Genomic DNA, 23,690 nt, shown 5'->3' with positions numbered 1-23,690 from the left:
CTGAGCCATTGCTGCTATGGTTCCCATAATGGGGGGGGGGGGGGGGGGTGGTCATCTTCCTCCTTAACATAATGGCTATTAAAGGCCATCATATATCAAAACTAAAAATCACAAATCATAAGGTGAAAGACTTGAATGTAGGCATTGTGACCTGTGAAGCTGCAGGGATTCACTTCTGGTGAAGTGGGCAAGGTATAGTTTGAGTGGCAGAAAACTAACTGCTCGAGAAACCCGGTGGATCAGGCAGCATCCATGGAGGCAAATGGATGATTAGGGTTGCAGGTTGTACCCTTGCTTCAGGGCTGAGATAAAGAGGGAAGAGCAGCAGTGTTGATGAAGGAAAGAGGGAGTGGTCAGTTCGTATTAGGTGAACTAATAGAATGATGGACAGATGGAGCCAAGTCAGGGACTGGGATGGGTGGAGTTGGGAAACAGGGGCAGGAGAAGCAGAGAGTGAGTATACCTTGACAGATACTGAAGGCATAAGATTTATTATTTGATAGATCAGAATGTATGCTGTCATTGAAAAGTTTTAATTTTGGACACTTTAAGCACAACATAATTGTGATAGTAAGTGAAGAAGCAAGAGGTATTGGCACTGAAAGAGATTTCATACCATCACATCCAATGGCCTAGTTACAGGATATCTTGCACTGTTTTAGAGTTTGGATTCAATGGTCCATGTTTCATCATACAAATCCTGCCCAGCTTATAACAGGATTCCGTTCCTGAGAACTGTTCATAACCCAAACTGTTCTGCAGAAGGACCTTCAAAGGTGACATTTTGAGAGTACAGAGTTTGTATGTTCCTGTCAGGATTAAAGGCAAGGTTTGCAGGCACGGGGAACCTTGGTTTTCGAAGAATGTTGCGGATCTGGTCTGGAAGAAGAGAGAGGTGTATGGCAGGTATGGTTACCATGGAGCAAATGACTTGAGGAGAATAAAAATGCAAGAAAAACCTCACAAAAGAAATCAGAAAGGCTAAATGAAGACATGAGGTTGCTTTGGCAGACAATGTGAAGGAAAATCCTAAGGGTATATTAAGAATTAAAGGTAGTAAGGGACCAAATCGGTCCCCTTGAAGATCAGAGTCAAAAGAGATCTTAAATGTTTTTTCATCAGTATTCACTCAGGAAACTGGCACAGTGTTGTGGGAAGGAAGGAAAGCAAGCAGTGAGGTCATGGAGCCTATACAGATTAAAGAGGAGGAGATGCTTGTTGTCTTAAAGCAAATAAGGGCCCAGGACAAGATATTCTCTTGGACCTTGAGGCTAGTGTAGGGCCCCTGGCAGAAATATTTAAAATGTCCTTAGCCACAGGTGAGGTGCCGGATGATTGGAGGGTAGCTCACATTGTTCTAGTTAGTCAGTTTTCAGGGTATAAATTAAATTTGCATGAGAGTGAACTTTTCCCTTTAAGTTCTCCTGTACTAACATATTCTAATTTTCCTTTTAAGATTGTGAGAAATCAATTTACTTATTTTGGAATTACAATTATTAAGAATCATAATCATCTTTTTAGGGAAAATTTCTCTATTTAAAGCACATGAAACTGTCTTTAACGAAATGGTCTCCTTTATCTATCTCTTTGATTGGTTAATTTCTATTGAAATGAACATTCTACCAATTTTTATTCTGTAATCTGTTTTTCAACTCACTCGATTTGTTTATCTCATCTTACATTTAGCAAGGAAAGTGCCCCCGTTCAAATAAGGTTTATCTTCAAAAGTCTAAAAGGAATGGTGGTTTGGCGCTTCCTAATTTCAGATTTTATTACTGGGCAGCCAATAAACATAACATTACGCTCTTGTTACAATTTCATAATCGAGCTGACTGCTTGGGTAGAAATGGAATTAAATTCCACCAAAAATGTTTCTCTCTCAGTGCTTCTTGCCTCCTCTCTTTCTCTTCTTCTATATAAACTAACTGACAATCTGGTTGTTCAAACCAGATGAGAATATGGGTGCAGTTTAGAAGGAATTTTGGATTTCAGGGCTTTTCTCTTGCAAGCCCTATTGTATCCAACCAACTTTTACAGCCCTCCTTGCTGGATTCTGCTTTTAATGATTAGTATAGATTGGTATTAGAATTTTTAAAGACTTTTTATTGATAACAATTTTGCATCTTTTGAACAATTGGTTGGAAAATTCAATTTATCAAATGCTCATTTTTTCAGATCTTTACAAATCAGACATGTTAGTCAATCTCAGGTCCATGATTTTCCTTGAGCTCCTGAGGTGAGTATTCTTGATACATTTTTTGGATACAACCTTCTGGTCAAGGGTTAATATCTGTTATCTATGACAAGTTGACTGGTCTAAGACACGCCCCTTCAGTTCAAATTAAGAATGGCTGGGAGCAGGATTTGAACCTTTCACTGTCCAATGAGGTTTTCAAACTGATTAACACTACATCTCTGTGTGGTCACCACTGTCTGTTGCAATGTCAAAGGCCCACATGTTGAAAGTCAAATGACCTCATTTTTATTCAGATATAAATCCTCATTGTGATAAATGTAAAATAGATGATGCTTCTTTAATCCATATGTTCTGGACATGCCCCAGTTTGGAGAGATGTTTTTCAAACATTATCGGTGATTCTCAATTTAAAATTAGAACTAAACCCCTTAGTTTCTCTGTTTGGAACTCTTGGAGAAGACAATGTTTTATAACTCCAATTAAATGTCCCATTTTATCCTTTACTTCATTGCTGGCCAGATGTGCTATTTTTATTGAGTGGAAAGATAATACCCCACCTTTTCATGCACAATGGCCAAGGGACATAATGCCCTGTTTAAATTTGGAAAAAATTAGATACACAATTAGTGATTCAAACATTAGATTCCAAATGTTATGGGGCCCATTCATGGACTATTGCCATAATCTCTAGGTTCAGTGTTAATACAGAATTTTGGCACTATGTTGTCTCACTTCAGAGTGAACCACTTTGCTTCATCAACATTAACTTTCAACCTTTTTTAGGGACAGGAGTTTGTAAAATTAAACTTATTAAATTTATAATGGCCATTCTTTATTATTATGGCTGTGCTTTGGAAATTCATATGTATGATTATCCTTACAGTGCTTCATCTTTTTTCTGTAGCACATTCCATAATTATTTTGTACAAACTTATTATTATTGAAAATCAATAAAAATATTTCAAAAAGAAAGAAATTGCAGGGGCTCTGGCAGAAATATTTAAAATGTCCTTAGCCACGGGAGTGAGGTCAGAGGACTGGAGGGTAGCTCACATTCCTCAGTTGTTTAAAAAAAAGGCTTCAAAAGTAACCCTGGGAATTATAGGCCAGTGAGCCTGACGTCAGTAGTAAGTAAATTATTGGAAGGTGTTATAAGAGATCAGATATACAATTATTTGGATAGCCAGGGGCTGATTAAGGAGATTCAACATGGTTTTGTGTGTGGTAGGTCATGTTTAACCAATCTTAGAGAGTTTTTCGAGGAGGTTACCAGGAAAGTTGATGTAGGAAAGGCTGTGGATTTTGTCTACATGGATTTTAGTAAGACCTTTGACAAGGCCCCACATGGGAGGTTAGTCAGGAAGGTTCAGATGCTAGGTATTCATGGTGAAGTAGTGAACTAGATTCAACAATGGCTGGATGGGTGAAGCCAGAGAGTAGTGGTGGATGATTATTCTCAGATTGGAGGCCTGTGACTAGTGGGGTGCCTCAGGGATCAGTGCATGGACCATTGTTGTTTGTCATCTATAGCAATGATCTGGATGATAATGTGGTAAATTGGGCCAGCAAGTTTTCAGATGACATTTAGATTGGAGGTGTTGTGGACACTGAGGGAGGCTTTCAAAGCTTGCAGAGGGATCTCGATCAGCTGGAAAAATGGGCTGAAAATGGCAGATGGAATTTAATGTAGTGCGGTGAACTGGGATTCACTGGTAGTGTGCTGTGCTGATGGCCGGCTGCATCCCCATCTGCTCACATATAACACTGGTTTCCTGCCTAAACCAGGACCCTTCCGAAGACTACTATGAGACCCTACCCATTGTAATAAGTAAATAAAAGTGTTTGTTCTCCCTCCAGTCATGAGAGCTTTTATTCCCACTACATGCAGACAAGTGTGAGGTGTATTTTGGAAGGACAAACCAAGAAAGGACGTACATGGTAAATAATAGGACTCTGAGGAGTATGGTAGAACCGAGGGATCTGGGAATACAGATGCATAATTCCCTGAAAGTGGCATCACAGGTGAATAGGGTTGTAAAGAGAGCTATTGGCATATTGGCCTTTATAAATGAAAGTATTGAGGACAGGAGTTGGGATGTTATGGTAAAGTTGAAATTGGTGATGCCATATTTGGAGTATTGTGTTCAGTTTTGGTCACCAAACTACAGGAAAAATATCAATAAGATTGAAAGAGTGCAGAGAAGATTTACTAGGATGTTGCCTGGACTTCAGCAACTGAGTTACAGGGAAAGATTAAACAAGTTAGGACTTTATTCCCTGGAACGTAGAAAAATGGGGGAGATTTGATAGAGGCATTTAAAATTATGAGAGGGACAGTCAGAGTAAATATTGATAGACTTTTTGCACTGAGGGTAGGTGAAATACAAACCAGAGGAGATGGGATAAGTTTAGGGGGAGCATGAAGGAGAACTTTTTCACACAGAGAGTGGTGGGAGTGTGGAAAAAGCTGCCAGTTGAAGTGATAAATGTGGGCTCAATTTTAACATTTAAAAAGAATTTGGACTGGTACATGGATAGGAGAGGTATGGATGCCGATGGACTGGGCAAAAGAAAAGTTCAGCACGGACTAGAAGGGCTGAAGAGGCCTGTTTCCGTGCTGTAATGTTCTATGGTTCTGTTGGTAAGTCGAAAATGAACAAAAACAGTGTGTGTGTGTGTGTGTGTGTGTGTGTGTGTGTGTGTGTGTGTGTGTGTGTGTGTGTGCGCGTGCGTGCGTGCGTGCGTGCGTGCGTGCGTGCGTGCGTGCGTGCGTGCGTGCGTGCGTGCGTGCGTGCGTGCGTGCGTGCGTGCGTGCGTGTGTGAGTCAGCTGTGATGAGAGAGGAAGCAAGCTCAGGAAGTATGGCCGCAATCAGCCTCATTGACTCAGTGAGTGAGTCTGTTCAGGGCTCCCAGTTCTGCTCAGCTTGATCCATCTTCCAATTGTGGCTCAGGGGGTGGGAAAGAGAGAAGGTAGTAGAAAGGCCCACTCCCACCTGACAGAAGATTCCTGCAGCCCTGTATCCATCCCATCAGTTTCCCATGCTCTCATTTGTATGTAAGGGGTGTCAATAAACTCGCCATTTGTAACCTGGGGAGATCATGTATTGTTGTCACCACCAACAGTGTCCCATCTCTGTGTTCTTCTTTAAGAATAACTGGACATTCAGACTTTATTGCTGGCATGGGATTCACAATTTAGATCTATTGTGAGATGACCCTTGGACACCATGTTGATGAGGGTGAAAGATCATGGCTGGCTCTTTGGATGCATGAATTTAAATGTAAATGTTGAATCTGAGCCCCTATCTTGAGTTAATTGTCAGGATGTAATCTCTGACTAAAAATGAATCAATGAAGTTACTCAGAATCTTCACTTTAAGTGATCATTGTGCCATAGGTGTGACATTTATTCATAAGTTTTCACAAGATAAAGGAACAGAAGCAGGCCACTAGGCCCATTGAGTCTGTTCCGTGACTCTACACTAAGCTGAACCATGCTCACACCTACTTTCAATTTCCAGCCTTTTACCCACATCCCTTGATACCTTGACTAATGAGATACTTATCCATTTCCTGTTTAAATTCTCCCAGTGATCTGATCTCCACTGCTTTGTGCAGCAGTAAGTTCCATAGATCCACGACCCTCTGACTAAAGAAGTTCCTCCTCCTCTCTGTTTTAATTGGATAACTTCTAATTTTAAGACTATGATTCACCCATCAAGGGAAACATCTTATCTGCATTCGTTCTGTCAAAACCTTTCAATATTTGAAATGTCTCTATGAGATCCTCCCCCTATTCTCATATACGCCAACAAATACAACCCAAGAGCTGTCAAATGCTCCCCATATGCCATCCCCTGCATTCCAGGAATCATCCTAGTAAATCTCCTCTGCACCCTCTCCAACAACATCACATCTTTTCTAAGATAGGGGGCCCAAAACTGTACACAGTACTCCAAATGGGGTCTCACCAGTGCCCCAGAGATTCTCATTAACACCTTATATACAATACCTCTTGAAATGAATGCTAACATAGCATTCGCCTTCTTCGCTACCGATCTCATCTGGGCATTAACTTTTAGATTAGTCTGCACAACGACGCCCAGGTCTCTTTGCACCTCTGAGGATTGAATTTTCTCCCCATTCAGATACTTCTCTGCCTGATTATTTCCACTGCCAAAATGTAGAACTGAACACTTCTCAACATTTTACTTCATCTGCCATATATTTGCCCAGTCTCCAAAACTGTCTTTATCCTTCTGCAATTTTACGGTTTCTTCAACAGTTCCTGCTCCGCCACCTATCATGGTTTCATCTGCAAATATGGCCACAAAACCATTCATTTCACAATCCAAATTGTGACTATAAATTGTAAACAGCAGCGGCCCCAAGACCGAATCCTGTAGAACACCACTTGATACAGGCAGCCATTCTGAACGGGATCCCTTGATTTCAACCCTTTTCTTTCTGCCTATCAGCCAATTTTCTATCCTGTCTAATAGGGACCCTGTAATTTCATGAGCTTTCATCTTATTTAGCAGCTTAACATGAGGCACCTTATCGAAATCTATCAAAATGCCATTATGTCAAATGTTCCCTCTGGAGTGGCCTTCAAATAAGGAGTGTGGATGTAAGACTGATCTTCCCACAGTATGCAACCTCATTTATTTTATCTGGAAACACAATGACAGGTAACCCATTAATAAACATCTAATTATTTGGGTTTGAAAGTGTGCAAGTGCAAATGAATGTTTGTTCTACTCAAGTTATGATGACCCAATGTTCCAGCAGATTGGAAATGATCAGTCCTTAACTGGAGATCTTCAGAACAGTTCTGACAAATAGCTATTTAAACATAATGGCCACAAAAGAGCAACTTGGAGTTCAGGGTTGAGTGATAAATTCTGAGTGTAATTATCTTCAGAAGAATAGTTAGAATTTGATGTCATGTACAGAACATGTAATAATACATGAAATTTCCTGTTGTAAGGCGGAGTTGCCATTAGTGTAGCCCGGCACCCCTTACAGTAAGAGAGAAAGAGAAGCAAAAGAGGGTCCCTTCAGGGTCAGTGTCCGCAGATTTGCCTCCAGCTCTATCACGGCCTCTGGAGCCACATAGACTCCTGTTTGATCCAAACGCAAGCTCCAGGTCCAAATCTCTGAAAGGATTAGGAGGCACTCTCTCGAATCCCAATCTGGTTCCTATGAGCCAGTGTACAGCAGCCCTCAGCTCTTGCAGGTCACCTGAATGCAAGTCACCCACAGCTTGTGTGGGTCTCTGAGCCCCTCGCTGGTCTGCCACCATGATCACTGTCCTCCTCTGCTTCTCCTACTCAACAGGGGTGTTCTCCCTGCTTCTAATGCCCTGCACTGGCCCACTACTCTCCCAGAGTCTGGATGCCCTTTGGCCCCTACCAAGCATAGGCGTCACCATCTTAGGCGAAGAACCTGCCATTGCATGATTTTGAAATAAAACACAGCTCTTTTAACAGGCTCCTTAAACCCTATCATCATTAGGACCTTGTGTTTTACCCCTAGGGAGCAGCGATCAGTCTCCGCTCTCCCAGGTGTGCAGTAACGGCAGTGCTGTCTCCCCACTCCACACTCCGCTCTCCCAGGTGTGCAGTAACAGCAGTGCTGTCTCCCCACTCCACACTCCGCTCTCCCAGGTGTGCAGTAACGGCAGTGCTTTCTCCCCACTCCACACTCCGCTCTCCCAGGTGTGCAGTAACGGCAGTGCTGTCTCCCCACTCCACACTCCGCTCTCCCAGGTGTGCAGTAACAGCAGTGCTGTCTCCCCACTCCACACTCCGCTCTCCCAGGTGTGCAGTAACGGCAGTGCTTTCTCCCCACTCCACGCTCCGCTCTCCCAGGTGTGCAGTAACAGCAGTGCTGCCTCCCCACTCCACACTCCGCTCTCCCAGGTGTGCAGTAACGGCAGTGCTGTCTCCCCACTCCACACTCCGCTCTCCCAGGTGTGCAGTAACAGCAGTGTTGTCTCCCCACTCCACACTCCGCTCTCCTAGGTGTGCAGTAACGGCAGTGCTGTCTCCCCACTCCACACTCCGCTCTCCCAGGTGTGCAGTAACGGCAGTGCTGTCTCCCCACTCCACACTCCGCTCTCCCAGGTGTGCAGTAACGGCAGTGCTGTCTCCCCACTCCACACTCCGCTCTCCCAGGTGTGCAGTAACGGCAGTGCTGTCTCCCCACTCCACACTCCGCTCTCCCAGGTGTGCACTAACGGCAGTGCTGTCTCACCACTCCACACTCCGCTCTCCCAGGTGTGCACTAACGGCAGTGCTGTCTCCAACCTCCACACTCCACTCTCCCAGGTGTGCAGTAACGGCAGTGCTGTCTCCCCACCCCACACTCCGCTCTCCCAGGTGTGCACTAACGGCAGTGCTGTCTCCCCACTCCACACTCCGCTCTCCCAGGTGTGCAGTAACAGCAGTGCTGTCTCCCCACTCCACACTCCGCTCTCCCAGGTGTGCACTAACGGCAGTGCTGTCTCCCCACTCCACACTCCGCTCTCCCAGGTGTGCAGTAACGGCAGTGCTGTCTCCCCACTCCACGCTCCGCTCTCCCAGGTGTGCAGTAACGGCAGTGCTGCCTCCCCACTCCACGCTCCGCTCTCCCAGGTGTGCAGTAACGGCAGTGCTGTCTCCCCACTCCACACTCCGCTCTCCCAGGTGTGCAGTAACGGCAGTGCTGTCTCCCCACTCCACACTCCGCTCTCCCAGGTGTGCAGTAACGGCAGTGCTGTCTCCCCACTCCACACTCCGCTCTCCCAGGTGTGCAGTAACGGCAGTGCTTTCTCCCCACTCCACACTCCGCTCTCCCAGGTGTGCAGTAACGGCAGTGCTGCCTCCCCACTCCACGCTCCGCTCTCCCAGGTGTGCAGTAACGGCAGTGCTGTCTCCCCACTCCACACTCCGCTCTCCCAGGTGTGCAGTAACGGCAGTGCTGTCTCCCCACTCCACACTCCGCTCTCCCAGGTGTGCAGTAACGGCAGTGCTGTCTCCCCACTCCACACTCCGCTCTCCCAGGTGTGCAGTAACGGCAGTGCTGTCTCCCCACTCCACACTCCGCTCTCCCAGGTGTGCAGTAACGGCAGTGCTGTCTCCCCACTCCACACTCCGCTCTCCCAGGTGTGCACTAACGGCAGTGCTGTCTCCCCACTCCACACTCCGCTCTCCCAGGTGTGCAGTAACGGCAGTGCTGTCTCCCCACTCCACACTCCGCTCTCCCAGGTGTGCAGTAACGGCAGTGCTGTCTCCCCACTCCACACTCCGCTCTCCCAGGTGTGCAGTAACGGCAGTGCTGTCTCCCCACTCCACACTCCGCTCTCCCAGGTGTGCAGTAACGGCAGTGCTGTCTCCCCACTCCACACTCCGCTCTCCCAGGTGTGCAGTAACGGCAGTGCTGTCTCCCCACTCCACACTCCACTCTCCCAGGTGTGCAGTAACGGCAGTGCTGTCTCCCCACTCCACACTCCGCTCTCCCAGGTGTGCAGTAACGGCAGTGCTGTCTCCCCACTCCACACTCCGCTCTCCCAGGTGTGCACTAACGGCAGTGCTGTCTTCCCACTCCACATTCCGCTCTCCCAGGTATGCAGTAACGGCAATGCTGTCTCCCCACTCCACACTCCGCTCTCCCAGGTGTGCACTAACGGCAGTGCTGTCTCCCCACTCCACACTCTGCTCTCCCAGGTGTGCAGTAACGGCAATGCTGTCTCCCCACTCCACACTCCGCCCTCCCAGGTGTGCACTAACGGCAGTGCTGTCTCCCCACTCCACACTCCGCTCTCCCAGGTGTGTAGTAACAGCAGTGCTGTCTCCCCACTCCACACTCCGCTCTCCCAGGTGTGCAGTAACGGCAGTGCTGTCTCCCCACTCCACACTCCGCTCTCCCAGGTGTGCAGTAACGGCAGTGCTGTCTCCCCACTCCACACTCCGCTCTCCCAGGTGTGCAGTAACGGCAGTGCTGTCTCCCCACTCCACACTCCACTCTCCCAGGTGTGCAGTAACGGCAGTGCTGTCTCCCCACTCCACACTCCGCTCTCCCAGGTGTGCAGTAACGGCAGTGCTGTCTCCCCACTCCACACTCCGCTCTCCCAGGTGTGCAGTAACGGCAGTGCTGTCTCCCCACTCCACACTCCGCTCTCCCAGGTGTGCACTAACGGCAGTGCTGTCTCCCCACTCCACACTCCGCTCTCCCAGGCGTGCAGTAACGGCAATGCTGTCTCCCCACTCCACACTCCGCTCTCCCAGGTGTGCAGTAACGGCAGTGCTGTCTCCCCACTCCACACTCCGCTCTCCCAGGTGTGCAGTAACGGCAATGCTGTCTCCCCACTCCACACTCCGCTCTCCCAGGTGTGCACTAACGGCAGTGCTGTCTCCCCACTCCACACTCCGCTCTCCCAGGTGTGCAGTAACGGCAGTGCTGTCTCCCCACTCCACACTCCGCTCTCCCAGGTGTGCAGTAACGGCAGTGCTGTCTCCCCACTCCACACTCCGCTCTCCCAGGTGTGCAGTAACGGTAGTGCTGTCTCCCCACTCCACACTCCGCTCTCCCAGGTGTGCACTAACGGCAGTGCTGTCTCCCCACTCCACACTCCGCTCTCCCAGGTGTGCAGTAACAGCAGTGCTGTCTCCCCACTCCACACTCCGCTCTCCCAGGTGTGTAGTAACAGCAGTGCTGTCTCCCCACTCCACACTCCGCTCTCCCAGGTGTGCAGTAACGGCAGTGCTGTCTCCCCACTCCACACTCCGCTCTCCCAGGTGTGCAGTAACGGCAGTGCTGTCTCCCCACTCCACACTCCGCTCTCCCAGGTGTGCACTAACGGCAGTGCTGTCTCCCCACTCCACACTCCGCTCTCCCAGGTGTGCAGTAACGGCAGTGCTGTCTCCCCACTCCACACTCCGCTCTCCCAGGTGTGCACTAACGGCAGTGCTGTCTCCCCACTCCACACTCCGCTCTCCCAGGTTTGCAGTAACGGCAGTGCTGTCTCCCCACTCCACACTCCGCTCTCCCAGGTGTGCAGTAACGGCAGTGCTGTCTCCCCACTCCACACTCCGCTCTCCCAGGTGTGCACTAACGGCAGTGCTGTCTCCCCACTCCACACTCCGCTCTCCCAGGTGTGCAGTAACGGCAGTGCTGTCTCCCCACTCCACACTCCGCTCTCCCAGGTGTGCAGTAACAGCAGTGCTGTCTCCCCACTCCACACTCCGCTCTCCCAGGTGTGCACTAACGGCAGTGCTGTCTCCCCACTCCACACTCCACTCTCCCAGGTGTGTAGTAACAGCAGTGCTGTCTCCCCACTCCACACTCCACTCCCCCAGGTGTGTAGTAACAGCAGTGCTGTCTCCCCACTCCACACTCCGCTCTCCCAGGTGTGCAGTAACGGCAGTGCTGTCTCCCCACTCCACACTCCGCTCTCCCATGTGTGCAGTAACGGCAGTGCTGTCTCCCCACTCCACACTCCGCTCTCCCAGGTGTGCACTAACGGCAGTGCTGTCTCCCCACTCCACACTCCGCTCTCCCAGGTGTGCAGTAACGGCAGTGCTGTCTCCCCACTCCACACTCCGCTCTCCCAGGTGTGCAGTAACGGCAGTGCTGTCTCACCACTCCACACTCCGCTCTCCCAGGTGTGCAGTAACGGCAGTGCTGTCTCCCCACTCCACACTCCGCTCTCCCAGGTGTGCACTAACGGCAGTGCTGTCTCCCCACTCCACACTCCGCTCACCCAGGTGTGCACTAACGGCAGTGCTGTCTCCACACTCCACACTCCGCTCACCCAGGTGTGCACTAACGGCAGTGCTGTCTCCACACTCCACACTCCGCTCTCCCAGGTGTGCAGTAACGGCAGTGCTGTCTCCCCACTCCACACTCCGCTCTCCCAGGTGTGCACTAACGGCAGTGCTGTCTCCCCACTCCACACTCCGCTCTCCCAGGTGTGCAGTAACGGCAATGCTGTCTCCCCACTCCACACTCCGCTCTCCCAGGTGTGCACTAACGGCAGTGCTGTCTCCCCACTCCACACTCCGCACTCCCAGGTGTGCAGTAACGGTAGTGCTGTCTCCCCACTCCACACCCCGCTCTCCCAGGTGTGCACTAACGGCAGTGCTGTCTCCAACCTCCACACTCCACTCTCCCAGGTGTGCAGTAACGGCAGTGCTGTCTCCCCACTCCACACTCCGCTCTCCCAGGTGTGCAGTAACGGCTGTGCTGTCTCCCCACTCCACACTCCGCTCTCCCAGGTGTGCAGTAACAGCTGTGCTGTCATTGTAATTGTCACTGTACATGAGCACAAATTCTTACTTGTCCCAGTCGTACGGGTACATACAATACCATCTACAAGAGCATCAATTAAATTACCACAATGTGCCAAGGGTGAAAGAGATGAGAAATATATATGGGTAGTTAAATAAATATTCACTGTTGCAGTCAGAGTAAGAAAAAAAAATGTTTCAAGAGTGCCAACAAATATTTTGGTGTCTTGGAGTAGCTTATGGTTTGGATTCGCTGAGTACAGAAGTTCAGGAGGCTGATAGACATTGGAAGAAAAACAGTTCTGGAACCTAGAGCTGCAGCTCTTCAGGCTTCCAAAGGTAGGAGTGAGAAGAGATTGTGATCAAGGTGCAGGGAATCCTTTGTGATGGTTGGCTGCTGCCTTGAGACAATGCCTTCAATGGATAGGAGGTCAACCATGATGGATCAGCTCGGTTTTCCACTTTCTGCAGCCTTCTGTATTCCAGGGGACTCGGGCCGTGATGCAACCGATTAGATTATTTTCCACAGTACACCTAATAGAGTTTTCAATGATATGCCAAATCTCTCAGATAAAGAAAACAAAATTCATGGAAAATGACATAGAGGGTGAGAGTTTATGAGCTTCTTTTATAATTAATGTGTTACTGGAGACAGGGCTTTATTTTTGGCCTCAGAGCTGCTGTTCTTACAGTACTTTGTCTCACTGTGTACCACTTCTAGTAGGCCCACTGCCTCCACAACTAATATAATAATACTCATTTATTATGAACATGCGTAGGTAAATTTCTTTAGCCCTAATTGCCTGCCACATTGATCACTGCCAGTGGGCTGATATCGCCTCAAACTGTGCATCTTGGCGCCTCACAGTTTGGCGGGCAGCAACCTCCTTTGAAGAAGACCGCAGAGCCCACCTCACTGACAAAAGGCAAAGGAGGAAAAACCCAACACCCAACCCCAACCAACCAATTTTCCCTTGCAACCACTGCAATCATGTCTGCCTGTCCCGCATCGGACTTGTCAGCCACAAACGAGCCTGCAGCTGACGTGGACATTACCCTTCCATAAATCTTCGTCTGTGAAGCCAAGCCAAAGAATTGAATTATATCATGTATAATTACCCTTCATTATTGCTAAAAGGCTAAAAATAATCCAGGATTCATACACTGCTGCAGTAACCTTGAGCATCCTGATAAGTTTTTGAAGAGCAAAACTGAACCTTTATTGAAGGTTCTGAAATATTCTGCGTGACTTTCTTGTTGCAAAGAATTTGCACTATTTCTCTTTAAATGCATATTCAGTTGAAAAACAGAGAAAATGAAATTGAAATTTGAGTGACAGATTAGCTGGGCCAGAGTTGACCTTCTATTTCTGATTGGAATTGTGTTCCTTCATCTGTGAAACATTTTCAAGTTCAAGTTTATTTATCCTTTGATTGTACAAGTACAACCCGACCAAACAACGCTCTCTGGTTCTCGGTGCAACACTCTGCAAACACACATACAGGCGTAAAATACATACAGCACCTATATGCACATTTTAAAATCTATAAATGTAGGCGTACAACATGGTAACAGGCCCTCTCGGCTCACGAGCCTGTGTCACCCAATTACACACAATTGACCTATAACCCCCCCCCCCCCCCAGTACATTTTGAGGACGTACAAACTCCTTACAGACAGCTTGGGATTCGAACCCCAGTCCCAATCGCTGCCACTGTAATGGTGCTGTGGTAACCACTACGCCAACCAGGCCATCCTTAAAATATATAAATATTATTGTTAAATAAATAGTTGACTCACAGAGTCCATCAGTCGTTCAGCGTCCTCACTGCCCGTGCAAAAAGCTGTTTCTCAGCCTGGTGGTTCTGGCTCTGATACTCCAGTATCTCTTTCACAATGGGAGTAGCGAGAAGAAGCTGAGTGAAGGGTGTTCGAGGTCCACAATGATTTTATGAACTCTCTTTAGACAACGATCCCATTAAATCTCGTTGATGGGAGGTGGAGAGGAAGACCCCAGTGATCCTCTCTGCTGCCCGTATGGTCTATGGAATGATCTCTGAGCTAATGCTCTACTGCAACTGTATCACACTGTGATGCAGCTGGCCAGACGGTCTCAATAGAGCTTCTGTAGAAAGTTGACTTGATGGTGGGTGGTAGCCTTGCCCACCTCAGTTTTCTCAGGAAGTGCTTTGTGTCCAGGATAGGCTGCTTCTTAAGTGGACTTTGAGGAACCTGACACTCTCTATTCTCTTCACTATTGAGAGATTAATGTCCAGTTGAGGGTAGTTCTCCATAGTCCTCCTGAAGTCCACAATCGTCTCCTTTGTCTTGAAAATTGTGTTGTTATTCTCGCACTATTTCACAAGATTTTCCATCTCTTCCATGTAGTGAAACTCATCATTGTTGCTGATGAGGCCAACTGAAAACTTGATGACTTCATTGGAATTAGATCTGGCATTGAAGACATGGGTCAGTAGTGTGAACAGGAGCAGGCTGAAGATACACTCATGAGGTGCACCAGTGCTCAGTGTTAGGGTGCTTGACGTTCTGCTACCAACCCGAACAGACTGTAGTCTTTCCTTAGGAAATCAGGATCCAGCTACAGAGAGGGGTGCCGAGTCCCAGCGAGGACAGTTTCTCCACCTGCTTCTGGGGAACGATTATATTGAATACCGAGCTAAAGTCAATTAACAGCAGCCTGGCATATGAGGCGTCATTCTCCAGGTGGGACAGGACAGAGTGGAGGGTCAAGGCTATAGCACCATCAGTGGAATGGTTCCATTTGTGGGCAAATTGAAATGGGTCCAGTGTCTCTGGGAGGTGCGCTTTGTTGCATTTTATAATAGTGGAGGTCAGTGTCATTGAGGCCTGTAACCGAGATAATGTTGGCTCCATTGAAATCAATGGAGCTTGAACAATGCTGGAGCATTGCAGGATTAATTACTGAATTAAGTAATTAACACATTCTCCTAGCCTAAGGACTGCAAGGCTTAAGCCGCTTTCAGGTGGAATCACCGGGAGAATGCGGCTCCGGAGCCGGTTGCAGGTGTGTGTGAAGCCACATTCAGGTGGCAGCGCTGCAGGCGCTGTTCTGGCACCTGAAAGGCCCGCAGCAGGGAGAGGCGCTGCGGAGCAAACGCCGGCTCCTGTCAACTGTGGCCGTAGTCTCGCCTGCTTTCAGGTGCCTAGGGGGAGCACTCGGAAGCGGAGATTACACCTACCCGAGGAGGGTTGGGTAAATACTTCTCGGGTCAGGGTTCTCCGCTTTCAGGTGGCCTCCCAACAGTCGCATTCAAGTTTTTTAGTCGGCTTTACATTGGTGTATTCTGGCCACCTGAAAATAGTTCTACTCTTTCTTTGCTCCCTTTCCCTGGTTGACTTCTGATTACTTGAGGAAAACACAATTGTTCAGCTGATAAAATCCTTCACACTTTAGTTTTTGGATTATTAGGGCACCACAATTGGAATCTAATGGATGAATTTGGGCTTCTGCATCTGCATTTTAATAGGGTCCATCTCGTGTGATGTATAGTTTAATGGTCCATACATTTTTGTTTCATAGCACTTAGGTTAGTTTGTGTATTTGGGATTCATGGGCTCGTGGCCCAGAAAGGCCTTTTACGGTGCATATGTCTGAATTTAAAATTTAAATTATGTATTCCTATGTAAAGCGTAGTCATTACCAGCAAAATGACAAGTAGGTGAGCTCCTCTCTTAAGCAAGAGTTGGCAAGGGGTGAAGTGCCTGTCAATCATTTATTTCATAGAACACTGCAGCACAGAATAGGCACTTTGGCCCTCGATGTTATGCTGACCCATACATTGCTTGAAAAAAAGTACTAAACCTTCCTTACCCCACAACCCTCTATTTTTTTTCCCATCCATGTGCCTGTCCAAGAGTCTCTTAAATGTCCCTAATGTTTCAGCCTCCACTACCACCTTAGCAAGGCATTCCATGCACCCACATCTCCCGTAAACTTCCCTCCCTTCACTTTGTACGCATGTCCTCTGGATTTTGCTATTCCTGCCCTGGGAAATAGCTGGCTGTCCACCCTATCACTACCTCCCATAATCTTGGAGACCTCTATCAGGTCTCTTCTCATCCTTCTACACTCCAACGACAAAAGTCCCAGCTCTGCTAACCTTGCCTCATAAGACTTGTTTCCCAATCCAGGAAACATCCTGGCAAATCTCCTCTGAATCCTCTCCATAGCTTCCACATCTTTCCTATATTATATTTTAAGTTTAAAACCACAGAGAATGATAGATGAATGATGTATTTCCAAGTCAATGAATTTGCAGTTGGTGGTCTTCACAAGTACCTGCTTTTAGTGGAGAAGGTTGGGGGCTTGGGGGATGCTGTTGAAGAAATAAGTGCAGTTTTCTACAGCAAAGCATCTACCCCAGTAGATCAACAGTATACACCAATAGACCAACCCCAGTAGATTGACAGAACTAACCGGTAGATCAGACCCGATGAATTGTCAGCATCTACCCCGGACCAGGCTCAGTAGATAGACAGTGTGTCTTCCTCTACTGGTCCCAATGGATAAGGCCCAAGCAACCTTCAGCTCAAAGAATACGTCCATTATTTCTGAGAGAGCAAATTTAGCCAGAGGGTGGTAAATCTGCGGAATTTGTTGCCACCGGAGGGTGTGAAGACCATGTTATTGGGTGATTGAAGGCAGAGATCAGTGTTCTTGATTAGCCAGGGTACTAAAGGTTATGGGAAGAAGGCTGGGCAATGAGGCTGAGTGGTAAAATGGATCAGCTCATGATTAAATGTGGGACAGACTTGACGGGCTGAATAGCCTATTTATGCTCCTATGTCTTATGGTCTTATAATTGCACTCCAAATGGATCTAGGACCAGTGTGAAGAGGACAAGCAATTTGTCTTTCTTCATCGCCTGACAGAAGGTTAATTGAAACAAATAGTCCCACAACTGACACAGGAGTGTAAATTAAAATTGGGTGAGTTCAATGTCAAATCAGAAGCAGAAAGATTGATGGATCTGACAGATCAGATTAGGGTAAACCAAAAAAAATGTTTTAAAATCTCCAAGAAACAGTAAATCTTGAAAAAGTGACCTATATTTATAATCGTTAATTTTCTGTACCAGACCGACTGGCAGTAATTAACAATGATCATGTCATTCATTGGCACAGACCCCAGCACGGAGTGTGGTGCATTTCACCCCTTTTCATTTCAAGTGCAAAGGTCAAAATCAGGGACAGGAATTGGCAGTTAGGTCGTAAACTAATTTTAAAAATTGAGTTAATTTTGCATTAAAATTTTTTAACAACTTTAATCTTAACTTCTCATTTCCTTTACAATGTTAGCCTGCGGTACACAGCTGGAGTGCCAGTGGCAGCTTCGGAGTTAATTAGATGGTCAGATGGAACGAGTTACCTGGTAATTACTGGCAGCTGAGGCTGGGACCATAAAATCGGTGTTTTTTTTGTTCTGACACTGAAGTTGCTGGTGTGTTTTACTTGAGTGACTGGTAATGGAATGCAGAGAATGAAATGAGCTGTAGTTCAGGAAAAACAATGGAGTGTTTGCACTTGATAGAAAAATAAGAGTTGAATTTATAAGAAGCAGTAGGAGCTCAAGTCATGAGTTTGAGAAATAAGCTTGAGGTGCCACCACAGGAAGGCACAAAGGTAATTGCATGGTGAATTTTTTTTTTAAATGTGGGTCACTCCAAGGTATATTCCAGAGCAAAATGTATAATTACTTCAAGTCTACTCAACCCTGAAAAGGTAGTGTAGAGCTATCTCCTTGAATCACTGCAGTCCTCCAGTGAAATAAAAGGTGTAATGTGTGATTTTACTAGGTACTTAAACATCAACCACATCAGTGTGGGTCTGGAAGTCATACTGAATAAGGATGGCAGATTTTCTTCCCTAAAGATCAGTTGTGAATCAGATGAATCCATCAAGCAGTTTTTGTTGTTAGTTATCCTTACTGTACTAAGAACAGTTGTAATTTTTACAAATTCCATATTTTGAACTAAATTTAAACTAAACACAGTTGTCATACTGGGATTTAAATTGAAGTTTCTGGTTTATTGATTCAGGCTCCTGGATAACTAGTCCACTAATTTAACAGTAAAAACACAATGCTGGAGAAACTCAGCAGGTCAAACAGTGACGTCTATATAGGAAAGGTAAAAATACATAACAGACATTTCAGGCTTGAGCCCTTTATCAAGGTAATATAACAGTTTGTACACACATACACATACGCACGTATATATACTGTATGCAACAAGATCAGAGAGTTGAATTTAAGGCTGATAGAAATGGTGTGTGGGAAGTAGTGGGTTTTGATTCAGAAGACACTGTCTATTTGTACAGGTTTCACGTGTGTTGGGATATAACCAGAACCCTGTCAAATAGGATCTTCAACTAAATAGATCAGGGTGGCATGAGTGGTGGAATATATTCATGTTGGAATGAAATTTGAACAGAGAGGACATGAAGAGAGTGAAGGAGAGCAAAAAGGCTAAGAATAAGCAAAGAACAGCGTGTACAAACACTACATATACCAACCAATCCAATGAATAGCTTGGAGGAGGTGAGAGACTTGTCTGTGATGCACTTCAATTGTTCCCAATACAGATCCAGATGTATTTAAATCCTTTATTTAACACGTAAACTGGTAACTATCTTCTTTAACATTCGATTAAATGACTATAAGTAACATGTGTATTAAAGCTCCGTGAAATCAGAGTAACATTCATGAAGACGGTCAACGAAGGTAATGACGATCTCACTCACCCTTCTACACTGCCGCCATGTTTTTATATATACTCTAAAGCTCCCAATTCGTGTACTACTGTGTATGCTCCAAAGGAACTCCAATACATGAACGCACAGCACATGCTCCAACCGGAATTTCGATACATGAACACACAGCACATGTTCCAACCGGAATTCCAATACATGAACACACAGCACATGTTCTAACCGGAATTCCAATACATGAACACACAGCACATGTTCTAACCGGAATTCCAATACATGAACACACAGCACATGTTCCAAACGGAATTCCAATACACGAACACACAGCACATGTTCTAACCGGAATTCCAATACATGAACACACAGCACATGTTCTAACCGGAATTCCAATACATGAACACACAGCACATGTTCTAACCGGAATTCCAATACATGAACACACAGCACATGTTCCAACCGGAATTCCAATACACGAACACACAGCACATGTTCCAACCGGAATTCCAATACATGAACACACAGCACATGTTCCAACCGGAACTCCAATACATGAACGCACAGCACATGCTCCAACCGGAATTTCGATACATGAACACACAGCACATGTTCCAACCGGAATTCCAATACATGAACACACAGCACATGTTCTAACCGGAATTCCAATACATGAACACACAGCACATGTTCTAACCGGAATTCCAATACATGAACACACAGCACATGTTCCAAACGGAATTCCAATACACGAACACACAGCACATGTTCTAACCGGAATTCCAATACATGAACACACAGCACATGTTCTAACCGGAATTCCAATACATGAACACACAGCACATGTTCTAACCGGAATTCCAATACATGAACACACAGCACATGTTCCAACCGGAATTCCAATACACGAACACACAGCACATGTTCCAACCGGAATTCCAATACATGAACACACAGCACATGTTCTAACCGGAATTCCAATACATGAACACACAGCACATGTTCCAACCGGAATTCCAATACATGAACACACAGCACATGTTCCAACCGGAATTCCAATACATGAACACACAGCACATGTTCCAAACGGAATTCCAATACACGAACACACAGCACATGCTCCAACCGGAATTCCAATACATGAAAACACCACATGCTCCAGCCGGAATTCCAATACACGAACGCACGGCACATGCTCCAAAGGAACTCCAATACATGAACACACAGCACATGCTCCAACCGGAATTCCAGTACACGAACACACAGCACATGCTCCCAACGGAATTCCAATACACGAACGCACAGCGCATGCTCCAACCGGAACACCAATACATGAACGCACAGCACATGGTCCAACCGGAACTCCAATACACGAACGCACAGCACATGCTCCAACTGGAACTCCAATACACGAATGCACAGCACATGCTCCAACCGGAATTCCAATACATGAACACACAGCACATGCTCCAACCAGAACTCCAATACACGAACGCACAGCACATGCTCCAACCGGAACTCCAATACAAGAACACACAGCACATGCTCTAACCAGAATTCCAATACATGAACGCACAGCGCATGCTCCTACTGGAATTCCAATACATGAACGCACAGCGCATGCTCCAACCGGAACTCCAATACATGAACACACAGCACATGCTCCAACCAGAACTCCAATACACAAACGCACAGCACATGCTCCAACTGGAACTCCAATACATGAACACACAGCGCATGCTCTAACCGGAATTCCAATACATGAACACACAGCACATGCTCCAACCAGAACTCCAATACACGAACGCACAGCACATGCTCCAACCGGAACTCCAATACAAGAACACACAGCACATGCTCTAACCAGAATTCCAATACATGAACGCACAGCGCATGCTCCAACTGGAATTCCAATACATGAACGCACAGCACATGCTCCAACCGGAACTCCAATACATGAACACACAGCACATGCTCCAACCAGAACTCCAATACACGAACGCACAGCACATGCTCCAACCGGAACTCCAATACACGAACACACAGCACATGCTCCAACCAGAATTCCAATATGTGAACGCACAGCGCATGCTCCAACCGGAACACCAATACACGAACACACAGCACATGCTCCAACCAGAATTCCAATACATGAACACACAGCACATGCTCCAACCAGAATTCCAATACATGAACGCACAGCACATGCTCCAACCGGAATTCCAATACATGAACGCACAGTGCATGCTCCAACTGGAACTCCAAAACAAGAACACACAGCACATGCTCTAACCAGAATTCCAATACATGAACGCACAACGCATGCTCCAACTGGAATTCCAATACATGAACGCACAGTGCATGCTCCAACCAGAATTCCAATACATGAACGCACAGCACATGCTCCAACCGGAACTCCAATACACGAACACACAGCACATGCTCTAACCAGAATTCCAATACATGAACGCTCAGCGCATGCTCCAACTGGAATTCCAATACATCAACGCACAGTGCATGCTCCAACCGGAATTCCAATACATGAACGGACAGCACATGCTCCAACCGGAATTCCAATACATGAACTCACAGCACATGCTCTAACCAGAATTCCAATACATGAACGCACAGCGCATGCTCCAACTGGAATTCCAATACATGAACGCACAGTGCATGCTCCAACCAGAATTCCAATACATGAACGGACAGCACATGCTCCAACCGGAATTCCAATACATGAACTCACAGCACATGCTCCAACCGGAACTCCAATACATGAACACACAGCACATGCTCCAACCGGACTTCCAATACACAAACGCACAGCACATGCTCCAACCAGAATTCCGATACATGAACGGACAGCACATGCTCCAACCGGAATTCCAATACACAAACGCACAGCACATGCTCCAACCGGAATTCCAATACATGAACACACAGCACATGCTCCAACCAGAATTCCAATACATGAACACACAGCACATGCTCCAACCCGAACTCCAATACACAAACGCACAGCACATGCTCCAACCGGAACTCCAATACAAGAACACACAGCACATGCTCTAACCAGAATTCCAATACATGAACGCACAGCGCATGCTCCAACTGGAATTCCAATACATGAACGCACAGCGCATGCTCCAACCAGAACTCCAATACACAAACGCACAGCACATGCTCCAACCGGAACTCCAATACATGAACACACAGCACATGCTCTAACCGGAATTCCAATACATGAACGCACAGTGCATGCTCCAACCGGAATTCCAATACATGAACGCACAGCACATGCTCCAACAGGCACTCTAATATACTAACACTATGAACATGCTCCTGGAAGTCACACAGCACACAAGAATAAAGATGGCCGTGGAAAGCCAAAGGAACCTGTGGATGTCTTCCAAACCAGGTAAGTAAACAAATTGCACATTTTGGTTCTTACAATACACATTCAAACATAGTCAGAACAAACAAACTGCTCAAAATACAAAATTTAAAAATTCATAACATGATAGGTATATTGATGGCACAAATAGTAACAATGGGCTCTACAAAAACCAGATAGCAAAATTTTCAAGACCGGGAAATGAATATTCTCAAGTTCTTGACATTTCTGAAGGATGGGAAGAAAGGCAGAGGGGGAGCCAGATTAATAAAGGATAAAATCAATATACAGGAGAGAAATTAAGTTGGCTCAAAGTCAAAACATTGAAATGCCTTTGGTGGAGATAAGAAATAGCAAGAGAGAGCTGCCATAATTGGGAATTGTATATGGGTGATGCAGTTAGTGTAGCGGTTAGCACAACACTGTTACAATGGCAATAATCAGGACCAGAGTTCGATTCCTGCACTGTCTGTAAGGAGTTTGTATGTTCTCCCCATGTCTGCGTGTGTTTTCTCCCACCTTTCAAAATGTACTGGAGGTTGTTGGTTTATTGGGTGTAACTTGGGCAGCATGGCTTGTTACTATGGTGTATGTCTAAAAAAATTTAAATATAAGTCCCTTTCATAGCAGCTCCAAACAAGGACAATCAAAAAAAAAAGATACTGGAGTAATTATAAATAACTTTAATCTCCATTATAGAATTGGCAAAGTTAGTCCTGAGGATGTATTCATAGAGTGTAGTAAAACACAAAAGTCTGCAGACACTATGGTTGAAGTAAAATCTCCCTGCTGGAGACCCAAAAACCAAGCAAAAGCAAGGAGATGATTGTGGACGGCAATGAGGAAGTGTACAGGAAGGAGATAGATCAGCTGTTTGAACACATATCGACAACAACCTTACACTCAATGGCAGCAAAACCAAGGAGATAATTGTAGACTTCAGGAGGAAGTCAGGAAACATGACCCAGTCCTCATCGAGGGCTCAGTAGTGAAGAGGGTCAAGAACATCAAATTCCTGGGTGTCAATCTGTTCTGAAGCTTCCACATTGATGCAATTACAAAGAAGGCTCGGCAGTGAGGTGT

Source organism: Narcine bancroftii, chromosome 12 (assembly GCF_036971445.1).
Source record: "Narcine bancroftii isolate sNarBan1 chromosome 12, sNarBan1.hap1, whole genome shotgun sequence".
NCBI classification, from domain to species: domain Eukaryota; kingdom Metazoa; phylum Chordata; class Chondrichthyes; order Torpediniformes; family Narcinidae; genus Narcine; species Narcine bancroftii.
This window is presented reverse-complemented; position numbering follows the sequence as displayed.